Source organism: Helianthus annuus, chromosome 1 (assembly GCF_002127325.2).
Source record: "Helianthus annuus cultivar XRQ/B chromosome 1, HanXRQr2.0-SUNRISE, whole genome shotgun sequence".
Classification (NCBI taxonomy): Eukaryota; Viridiplantae; Streptophyta; class Magnoliopsida; order Asterales; family Asteraceae; genus Helianthus; species Helianthus annuus.
Genome location: NC_035433.2, coordinates 115408997 through 115421585, shown reverse-complemented (window position 1 = coordinate 115421585; position 12589 = coordinate 115408997).

The window sequence follows — 12589 nt, the reverse complement described above, 5'->3', positions numbered from 1 at the left end:
GGCTTACCAGGCTGATACGATATGTGCCAATTACTCTCTATCGTTGTGTCATATACTCAAATCTTACCTGTGCGTTGTACGTACTTTCGTTTTAGGTCAACCTGCGAATCAAAACAATCCACCTGCTCCACCTGCTTGTACGTTCAAGATGTTTATGGATTGTAAGCCACAGACCTTCAATGGGACTGAAGGGGCTGTAGGACTCCTGCGATGGTTTGAAAAGGCAGAATCGGTATTTGCGATGTGTAACTGTCCTGCTGGGGACAGAGTGAAGTATGCTATAGGCACACTCGAGGATGGTGCCCTGACATGGTGGAATACCCAGGTTCAGATGTTGGGTATCGAAATGGCAAATGCTACAACTTGGGATGACTTTAAGGAATTTATGAGGGAGGAGTATTTCCCTCGAGATGAGGTTCAGAAGCTGGAGAACGAGTATTACAATCTGAAAATGGAGGGATCTCAGATTGAAGCATTTACGAGGAGGTCTAATGATTTAGCAACTTTGTGCCCTAACCTGTCTCGACCTCCACACCGGCGAATCGAGTTGTATCTCAAGGGCTTAGCACCAGCTGTTAAGGGGTACGTTACTGCTGCAAACCTGGACAATCTACCCCGTATCGTCCGTTTGGCACATAAGATTACTGACCAAGAGGTCGAACGTGGCAACTTGCTGCCACGTGTTTCTGCTACTACCTCGACTGCTACAGCTACCACACCTGCCAATGATAACAAGCGTAACTGGAATGATACTGACAAAGCAACAAGTGCAAGTCAATCCCAGAAAAGGCCTGATAACAGTTGTTGGGATCGAACCCTATCAGAGGAACAGATAATTAAAGCCAAAACCGGATCAGAGCAGTAGATCCTGAATAAGCAGATGTTGATATACAAATCTCTCCCCTTGAAAGTGATTACAACTACTGATGACCTCCTATCTGCTGATCTTGCTAAACTGCTGACCCAAAACTGCTGCTCAACTAAAGATCTGATGGAAGACTAAAGTCCTGCTAATTCAATCTACTGCCTTGAGTCAAGCACTGCTGATCCGGACAAGTGCTGCTGGGTTCACAGCAGTAGAAGGTTGCAGCAGCTGTTCTAAAGTCTGTTTTGTAATAGAATGTATTAGCAGTAGTTAACACAAGCAGTGTCTGTATAGATCAGAGGTTAGAGTTTGTTAGGAGGTTAGATGTCACTTTCATGGTGACGTCAGCTAAGATGCTCAGTAGTTTGCAAGTGCCTATAAATAGTTCAGTACTTTGTACTGTTCTATTAGCTCTTTGCATCATTCGTCTTCTTTGCACGAACAAACTACTGAGCTCTGGCTGAGGGGGAGTTTGCAATCATTCATCAATCATTGTAATCGTGTTTGAAATAAATTCAATCTTTCGGTTCATTGTGTAAAGATGTTTGATAAAAGTATTACTCTCGTTTGATTGTATGCAAAGTTTGTGTTCATTATAATTTCCGCTGCACACTCGTCCATTTTCATCTTATTTACAAACATAAAATACAATCAAAAACAAACTCAGATCCAACAATTGGTATAAGAGCCAGAACAGTCAAATTTGATTTAACAATCATTTTGACGTAAATAGTTCAGCTCAAAACAGTTGATACTGATTGTTTGTTCGTCGTTGAAAAACAGAGTAAGGATTAATCACCATTAAAGTTGATTTCTCAGTACCTGTAAAACAACAAGAATGACGTCACAATCTCAGGACGATAAAAACAACATTGGTTCTCTTTTTAAACCACCTATGCTAAAAAGAAATGAGTACAACATCTGGCAGAGGAGGATGGGTCACATCCTCGCTCAACAAAGCACAGGTTGTTGGAAGTCTGTCATCTTTGGTCCTCATGTTCCTACAGTGCCAAGCGCTGAAGATGCTAAAAAACAAGTTCCAAAACTTGTTGAAAATTATACTGAAACAGATTATCAAAAATTTGAACTAGATGCTAAGCGTTTGGTATCATAGCATCAGCGCTGCCCAACGAAATATATGCTGGATTGTTACATTGTGACAATGCCAAAGAGTTGTGGGACGCGCTTAAGGAACAGTTTGGAGGTACCGAAGAAGTCATAGAAAACAATAGGGAAATCCTGAACCAACAGTATGAAACATTTTGTCATGTTAAAGGTGAATCACTGACGCAACAATTTGAGCGTTTCAGTTGTCTCATCAGTGAACTGAGGCTTGTTAAAACCACTTTTACAAATTCAACTCAAAATAGCAGGTTCCTCAGGTCACTGCCAGAAAAATGGGACACAATAGCTTTTGTCACCCGAAATTCACCTGAGTTCAAGGATCTGACCTTGACCCGACTCCATAGTCGACTCCTGACCTACGAAAGGGAGTTGAACCAGAAAAGGAAGTTACAAGAGTCAGGGAAAACCGTTGATGATTATTCATTCGGTAACACTACTCTTCTGGGTCAAGAAGAATCTGGTGGTAGTGGTAAGGATCAGGGTTATGATCACTTCATTGACATAACTGCTGGTGCAAATTTTAACAACCCTGATCCTCACTCTACAGGTTATGCATTCACTGTAAATGAAAACCAGATGTCAGACAATTTAAGCTTTGAACTCAATGATCTACAACATTTCGACCCCACTGATCTAGAGGAAATGGACATCCTGCACCAACTGGCCTTGCTAAGTGTTAGAACTAGCAAGTTTTATAAAAGAACAGGGCAAAAATTCCCAGGGTTGAATGGGAATCTAAGGGTTGGGTTGGATAAATCGAAAATCAAGTGTTATAAGTGTAACAGGTTAGGACATTTTGCTAGAGAGTGTAGGAGTCAAACAACTGGTCCCATAATCACTCACCCTAGTTTAAATCCTAGACCTCAAAATCAAAACATTGTGCACTATGCCCAATATGCCCCAGCAGCACATGTGAACACTGCTCACTATGCTGTTGCTCCTGTGCCAGTGCATTATGTCCAAATAGCTGCTCCACAGATCCAATATGTTCAAACCCCTGCTCCCCAGGCACAAGTGCAACCTGCACCACAAACCACTGCTCCAGTAGCAACACAACCAGATCAACAAAGTTTCTTTACTTAAGAATTTGTTGACTGGAGCAGTATGCCTGAAGACCTCAGTGATGCAAATTTTGCACTCTATGCTTCTAATGTTTCTTCTCATGATGAATTTTGTTTGATGGCATTAGAGTCAATACAGGAGGGTGTTGAATCTGAAGAGGAACAGCTGGTCTCTGAAACAGTGGATGAGGTGATTGAAGAAGTGGTTACTGCTGTGGCTAATGAAGTACTGTTGGAAGAAAGTTCAGGCACCTTGATTGAACCACTTACAGATCCATGGTCCGAAGAAGAAAAGACAGGTGAGATAGAAGAGAGAGCTGAAGATGAGGAAAATCCTAAATGTGATTGTGCAATGATGGCTGCTACAAAGGTATCACCTCAAGTTCTTGAAAAACTGTGTTCTGACAATTGCATTATTGCTTTTGCTAACATCAAAGAGGTGAATGAAAACCTTTGTGATAAAATCTTATCTGATGAAGTCATATTTGAAAGGTCTCTAAAAGAACTTAAAAACAAATTGGCTAAAAAAGAGAAAGAGATTTGCAGCATGAAAGAAGAGCAAAGCATAACCAAAACCCAACTTCAAACCTTGGTAGAAAAATACCAAGGTTGCAAAAAGGAGTTAGAATCCACCCAGATCACATGTGAGAGATGGGTGGAATCATGCAAAGGGTATGAGGTTATGCTTGAGAAACAGATAAAAAGCAATGTGAAATTTGGGGTTGGTTATAGAAAACATGATGATGAAAACACTGCTTTTGAAAAATCTGTTTCAACCACTGATGTAACTGCTGAGTTCATCCCCACAAACAAGAATGGCCAAGAAGTGAAAATCACTGACAAACTTGGTAACAAAATCACACTTGACAGACCAATGGGCCCCTCTGTTTTTGAGGAGATTGAAAATCATCAATTTAAACCAAAGTGGTCTGATGAGTGTGATATTCTTGAAAACTTCAAGCCAATGGACTTTACATCAACTGATGGTGTTAAAGCTCCAAAAGCTAAAGTTATACCTCTCAAGGACATCCCAGCAGTGGTTAAAGCCTCTGCTACAAAGGAGTCTGAAAAGAGAAAGAAGAAAGAGAAAATTGATAACTTGTTTTGTGAATTCTGTGAGAAAAGGAACCATCTAACAAAAGATTGTTTCCACTTAAAAGCTTATGATATAAACAAAACAAGTGTCATAGTTTCAGCTGAAAGTTGCATTGTTTGTGGTAAAACAAACCACAAAACTCAAGCATGTGTGTATCTCAAAAACTTTGATATCAAAAAGAATGCTAAAACATCCTTGAGTCCATCAACATCACCATCGGTCAAATTCACCAAAAAGCAACCACTGTTTGTACCAGTTCAAACAGCTGTCACAAAATAGCTGAACCAAACATCTGTCAAAAGAGATGTTCAGGTTACTGATGCACCTCCTGCCAATCAGTTCAGAAAAGGCAAGGAAAAACAGTCTTACCAAAGGATTCCACACGTTTATGAGGTCTACAAAAGGCCCTCTAAACCCAGAGTGAATAGGCATCCTTTTGGGTATCAACAGGTGATTGGGCAAGACCCTCAACAATGGTTAGCAAGAAACAGTACTAAAACTGTCCAAACCCCTGACTTAACCACTGTCCATCATACTGCATCCATACCAGACACTGTTGAAACTCCATCCATAGCCCTGTTGGCTTTGGAGTCCTTAATGAACTAATCCTTTTACTTCATGTGCAGGGAGCTTCTGCATACTTTGATAGTCTTTGGTATGTAGATAGTGGAGGCTCCAGGCACATGACAGGATGTAAAGCCCTCCTCAAAGACTTTAAAATCCATGGAGGGGGTGATATATCCTTTGGAAATAATAGTAAAGGGAAAGTTCTGGGGTCTGGAACAGTACAATCTGGTAATGTAAAATTTGAAAATGTCAATCTAATAGACAATCTGAAATTCAACCTTCTGAGTGTATCTCAAATGAGTGACAAAGGGTTTGGGTCATTCTTCACAAAAGACTGTTGTAGGATTGTTGGACCAGAAATGGTCAAAAAGATTGAAGCAATAATCAAAACTGGTCAAACTAAACTTGTTGCTCAAAGAAGTGGCAATGTTTATGTTGTTGACATGTCTAAAGAGTGTCCCAGAGCTGATGCCTGTCTGTTCTTAGCTGCCTCTAACAAAGAGACAGAACTTTGGCACAGAAGACTGGGGCACACAAATCTTAAGACAATAACAGAAATTTCAAAAAATGGTTTGGTGAGAGGCCTACCATAAAAATTGTTTTCATGTCCTGAACATTGCATTTCCTGTTTAAAAGGAAAACAGCATAAAAGTTCTTACAAGTCCATTGAAGAGTCCAAAACAACCCAGTGTTTGCAAATGCTACACATGGATTTGTTTGGCCCAGTTCAAGTCATGAGCCTCAAAAAGAAAAGATATTGTTTGGTTATAGTTGATGACTTTTCTAGGTTTACATGGACTTTCTTTTTGCACTCTAAAGATGAAACTGCAGGCATTTTGCAAGATTTTGTGACACAGGTTGAAAAGCAATTTGATCTTCCAGTAAAAAGCTTTAGGAGTGACAATGGCACAGATTTAAAAATAAGGAGTTGGATGCCTTCTGTGTGAAGAAAGGGATTGTAAGGCAGTACAGCATCCCTAGAACACCAGAGCAAAATGGGGTTGTTGAGAGAAAGAACAGAACTTTAATTGAGGCTGCCAGAATCATGATTGCAGATTCAGGTTTGCCATTAACTTTCTGGGTAGAGGCAGTAAACACTGCTTGCTATGTCCAGAACAGAGTTTTAATAAACCCCAGGCACAAAAAGACTGCCTATGAAATTCTGTATAAAATCAAACAACTGATCTCATACTTCAAGGTGTTTGGCTGCCCATGCTTTATTTTGAACTTAAAAGATTCCATTTCAAAATTTGCAGTCAAAATTGATTGTGGTTATTTTCTGGGATACTCAACCACTGCCAAGGCCTACAAAGTGTTCAATGCACGGACCAAGGTAGTGGAGGAGACTTTGGATGTAAAGTTCAATGAACTTTCATCAATGAAAATCCCAGCAAATCCTGCTGATCTGTTTGATCTTGAAAAATTCACTTTTGAAAATACTGCTATCAAGACTAACAGTGCAGGTCCATCAGAGGATACATCACCAGACTATGGGTATGAAATCATCATCCCTCAAAGGTCTGTCACAAAGGGAAAAGCACCAGTTGTTCAAAACAGCTGCCAAAGCTCAACCACTGCTACCTCAACAGTTGTTGACCAAAGTAGCCCATCTACCACTGCTTCCACATCCTCAAACACTGCTGACAACAGTCCTCAAACAGTGGATAAAAGTTAGCAGTGGTCCACTTCATTACCACCCATTCCACCACCTTTTGAAGCCACTGCTGGGTCATCAAAGTCACCAGCAGTGGTTAGCTCAGATGCTACACATTTACAGCCTTCACCAACAAACGCCATCATACCATACCAAGGAGATTTAATCTTCTTGAGATCTCATCCACCTGATCAAATCGTTGGCAACATAAATGAAGGGGTGCTCACAAGAAGCCAAACCCAAAACATTTGTCTTTTTGCTGGTTTTCTATCACTCCATCAGCCAGTCAAGTACCAAGAGGCACTAAAAGACAACAGCTGGGTAGAAGCCATGCAAGAGGAGCTCCAACAGTTTAAAAGACAACAAGTATGGGAGCTTGTACCACTGCCAAAAGAGGTTAGTCCCATTGGCACAAAGTGGGTCTTCAAGAACAAAACAGATGAAAGGGGCATTGTTGTCAAGAACAAAGCCAGGCTTGTGGTTCAAGGTAAGACAGGAATAGGGGATTGATTATGATGAAACATTCGCCCCTGTTGCTAGATTGGAAGCTATCAGATTGTTCCTGGCCTTTGCTGTCAACCACAACATGAAGGTGTTTCAGATGGATATCAAAAGTGCTTTCCTCTATGGTACATTTCAAGAAGAGGTGTATGTATGTCAACCTCCAGGCTTTGAGGATCCATTTTATCCTGATCATGTCTACAGGCTAAACAAAGCCTTGTATGGCCTGAAACAAGCACCTAGGGCCTGGTATGAAACTCTTTCCAACTTTCTACTCTCAAATGGTTTCAAAAGAGGTACCATTGATAAAACATTGTTTCTTAAATGGAGAGGGAAAGATTTAATGATTGTTCAAATTTATGTGGATGACATTATTTTTGGAAGCACATGTACCAAAATGTGTGAAGAGTTTAGAGAACTCATGACAGCTGAGTTTGAAATGAGTGCAATGGGTGAGCTGCAATGCTTTCTTGGTCTCCAAGTACAGCAATTGCAAAATGGAACCTTCATTCATCAAAGCAAATATGCTAAAGAACTTTTAACCAAATTTGATATGAATGATTGTAAACCATGCAGCACACCCATGGCCACAAATAAGTTGGTCATGTCTGATGAAAAGGATGAGCTGATTGACCAAACACTTTATAGAAGCATGATTGGGTCTTTATTGTACCTAACTGCATCTAGACCAGACATCATGTTTGCAACATGTGTCTGTGCCAGAAGTCAATCAGCTCCCAGAAAATCAAATCTCATTGCTGTAAAAAGGATTCTCAGATACATAAAAGGTGCTCCCACACTTGGTATCTGGTATCCAGCTAATGGGAATATCAAGCTTTCAGGTTTTTCAGATAGTGACTTTGCTGGATGTCATACCACAAGGAAGTCCACTTCAGGAGGGTGCCAGTTTCTAGGTGATTGCTTAGTCTCTTAGCAAAGCAAAAAGCAAGCAGCAGTTTCAACATCCACTGCTGAGGCTGAATACATTGCTGCTGCAAGCTGTACAGCCCAACTCCTGTGGCTTCAAAACCAGTTACTGGATTTTGGTATCAGTGCCTTAAAGACACCACTCATGTTGGACAGCCAGGTAGCAGAAAATATCATCAAAAATCCAGTTTCCCATTCTACCACAAAACACATCGACATCAGACATCACTTTGTGAGGGATTGCTATGAAAAAGGTTTGATTTCTCTGCATCATGTCCCAACTAAAGACCAGCTGGCAGATGTGCTCACAAAAGCACTTGATACAGCCACTTTTGAAAGCTTGGTCTCTAGGATTGGGATGCTAAACATGGAATAATAAGCAACATCTTGTTTTTCGATGAATAAAAGCAACAAAATGTTTTCAGATAATCAAAAATCCATCCTTAAAAATAGCTAAAAATGAAAATTTCATTAAAATCCTTAAAAGTCTGCCATAACCACTGTTTGTTCAAAAGTCTGATTGTTTAAAAGCTTGCCCACTGCTGAAAGGCAACCTCTGTTCTCTCATTTCTTGATAACCTCTGTTGTTCAAAAGCAGTGTCTTATCCACTGATATGCTATCCACTGATAGTGAAAATCATCCACTGCCCCCTTTCCACTGCTTTCATCAGTTGCTTTCATCAAAAGTACTGTCCTTCATTTTCACCAGTGGTTGTCACGTGGGCAGTACATAGCAGTCAGACCTTTTGTAATGGCTGCCACGTCAGCATTCATTCTCTTTCCTATAAAATTCCCCACTCACCACCAAAACAGGGTTTTACTGTCGAATTGAATTCTTAAAAATTCTCTTCTCAAAGCAGTTTTCTTCTCATCTCTCACAAAATCCTTCGATCATTCGTTTCAAAAAATGACAAAATCGAAGTCATCTGTAAAACCCACATCAAAATCATCAAAAACAGCCTCTCAAAAGGCAACCTCCACTGAAATTCCATTCAAAAAATCTCACAATCTTCTGGGTCTTCTCATAAAACCAGGAACCACAGATGTTTTCGATTCCATTATTACCATCATGGCAAAATCAAAGTACAAAACTTTGCTCACCGCCGATGCACCAATCTATTTGGCGACCCAAAGGGAGTTTTGGAAAAATGCAACCCTTGAAAAACAAGGAGATATTGCAACCACCATTCACTCTTCTATAAAGGGTAAAACTGTCCAAATCATGCCACAATCCATCTCCGAAGTCTTTCAGCTCGATGATCAGGCAGGTAAAACTTCCTTCACTAAAAACGAGTTGCACATTGACTTCATTGAAAGAGGGTATGAAGCCACCATGATGAAGAAACTGACCTTAGAAAAAGGTTATTTTCCTCCTGCACCCAGATTCCTATTTCATACCCTCCTACTGTGTGTTTCAAACAAAACCACTTCTTTTAATGAGATCCCTATAAAGATTCAAAATCTGCGATATGCAATTCTTCAAGAAGAAAATTATAATTATTCTCGGGAAATCTTTAAAGATTTGGTTAATAATGTTGAAACCAAATCATTCTTACTATTTCCAAGGTTTTTAAGTTACTATTTTGAAAAGAAATTCAGTAAGGATGATTTAGCTTTAATAAACCAAGGTGAGATAACTGTAATAAACTGCCTAACATCTGAAACTTTTTCACGAATGTTAGCACCTTGCAAAACACAAGCAGGGATGCCTGAGCAGAATTTAGCAGCTACCACTGCTCCTCAGGTATCTGCTGCTGAGCCTACTGCTCTAGGTGATCAAAGCAACAGACCAACTGTTTTGAAACCCACACCTACAAAATCCAAAAGGCTTTACAAAAAGAAAAATCAAAAACCCCCCAAACCAATCAAAACGGCAACTCTGGAGGATGAGATACCAGAGTTAATGCCTGTGACAACACAAATGTCACAAGAAACCACTGCTGCTTCTTCCTCACAGCAGTTGGTACAAATATCTTAACCCATAACCATAACTCCTCCTGCTTCTTCACAAAAAGAACAGGTTGTACACAAAGGGCCACCACATTATGATGCTCTGGATACACTCGTTTCCATTATCCACAGCTCAATGCCCGGAGCAAATCCGCTTTCTACACCCACCATCACATCCTCAATTCCACCAAAAACACAACTACTGTTGGATGCAATTGATTTGAACCAGGCATTACTTAGTCCTTCTCAATCACCTGTCAACGAGAATATGCCTCAACAAATGACTGAGCCTGTTGTATCATTCATTGCTAACCCACCAACACAACCTGAGGAGGTTACACCCATTGAGTTACAAGTAACTCTTTGTGGTAATCCAAGTGAAACAGCCACTACAACTGTTGAACCCACTGGTTTACAGTTGGACAGTGGTTACATCAATAAGACTTCCTTGGAGGCAATTCCTTTTATAGCACCTCTGCCAACCACCAGTGGATTTATCTATCCTACTGGCAACATCAAAAGGTTGTCAAGTGTTGAAGGAAGAAGACCCCAGTACCAAGAAAAAGGGGCATCAGTGGTTAATGTTTGGAGTAAACTCCCTGCTTCAACCACTGATAAAACCACTGTTAGTGGGAAATCAGATGATCCCATTAAATTGGGTGTTGATTTAAAGTACCAGAAATTGACGGCTCGTGTTGAAAAACTTGATAACTCTGTTGCAGAGCTCAAAGATATGCTCCAACAGCTGTTACAGGTACAAAAAGTACAATCCACTGCTGTTCCACCTCAAGCACCTGCTCTCCAACAGGCACCTGCTACAAATGAGCTCTGGAATCTATTCCAACCTTTTCTCCATCATCAAGCACAAATAGCAGATCAGCAACATGAAAAACATGTTCAAGAGCTGAGAAATGCTATGGAGTCTAGGTTCAAAGACACTCAGGCTGATCTAAAGGCTCTTAAAACTCAGATCCTGCACAACTCTGGCACTGCTCCTCCACCAGTTTTCTTCATTGATCAACTCCCCGAAGATAATGCCAAAAAGGGGGAGAAAATTCAGGTGTGGAGAAGGAAAGGAATGACAGATGGTCTCTACCTTGCACCAGAAAATTCAAATATGACCAAACAGATTCCTTTGCCAGATGGGAGTAAGAAAATTGATGTGACCACAAATGCACTTGCAGAAGCACTTGCATGTGTGAAAAGGGATAGAGAGGCCAAAAAGAAAGCCAGGGTGGATTATCCGGATCAGGGTATTTCAGGGTCAAGAGATGATGAAAATCTTATTGATGAAAAGAAGAAGCCTACAAGAAGAGTAAGGCTACCCAAATCCATTCCAGTCAGACGTTCAAAGTCTGGTCAAAAACCACCACCTAAAACAGCTGTTGTAACTCTTGTTGTATCAGCTGCTGTTGGTACTTCAGTAGTTTCAACATCTGCTCCTACTTCAACACACACTACATCCACTGCTTTACCACCATCACCACCAAAATCAAAATCACCTCCTGTCAAAAGGCAGAAGACAGCAGTTGTTATAACTTCTGCTGTAAAGACAACAGTGGTTGGAACACCAGTTGTTTCAACAACTGTTAGTCTATCACAAACCACTGCCACTACAACCACCTTTCCATCCAAAACATCATCAGTCTCTCCTCAAATAAAGAGGAGAAGGCTAATTCCTAAAGATGATGTCACTACACCATCCCAAACATCTTCAAAACCTTTAGCTCTTGTCAATATACCAAAACCAGTCCCACTCTCTTCTGTTCCAATGCACAATCCCTTACCTCCTGCAGGTGTTCAATTTCCTCTTGAACTAGAAGCTGTTAGAGAAGAAATAAAATCTTTCTATACTGAGGATGACCCTGCCAAAAGGAGTTTGCCTTCAATCAAAGGATATCCCTGGCCCAAAAATATTGATGAATATTTGAAGATAAAGGCCAAGCAAGCAGAGGATATCTCGAAAAGAAACACACAAGGGAAATCTGACAAAGAAGTATCAAGATACTACCAATATCTGCTCACATAAGTCAGTTCCTTAGAACGTTTTGCAAAGAATGCCAGTCAACAAATTTCAGAAAGAGCAGCTGAAACTTTGAAGAAAGACTACATTGAAAGCATTATGTTTTACAAAAGATACAAAGGAGAGAGACACATGTACAAAGAGTGGACTGTTCCTGAGCTTGAAGTTGAAGCTGGCAAGAATTCAAGACATGATAAAAAGGAAAGTCACTCACACTCCTCCTGATTGGGCAAAGTTCAAAAGAATGTACCTGACAAACAGTTGGAACTAAAGAGAATGAAAGAAGAACTGGTTGTTGCTGATTTTGGTACAAAAAGACAGTGGTCAGGTCAACCTACAAAAGGTTGGAGGAATTAAGAAAGAAAGATCCAAAAATTCCTCAAAAACCTGACTATCCTGAAGCAGAGGTTTCAAAAGACCATCAAAGCTGCAAATCAGGAGAGCCACTGCTCCAACTGGTAATGCCATCTACAAAAGAAGGAAACAAAGCCAGTTAGGAGCTGAAACTGTTCAAGAAATTCTTACTGGAAATGTTGTTGTAAAAGAAGGCTTGTTAAGAAAGTTAAAAGAAGAACTTGAACAGGAAAACTCTGCTACCACTGCTCAGCCAGTGATGAACAGGCCAGCCTCACCAAATACTTCTGCAAATAAGCATCTCCCAAGAAACCCACCAGGCTCAAAAATACAAAAGTGGGAAACAGAAAAACAGACCTGCGTATTGACTTTGCTCAGGTCTGGTGGAGAAGTGGAGAAAATATCTAGGGAACAAGCTCTTGGCCTGAGTCTTAAAGATTTGGCAGGATCTCCTTGATCTTCTACT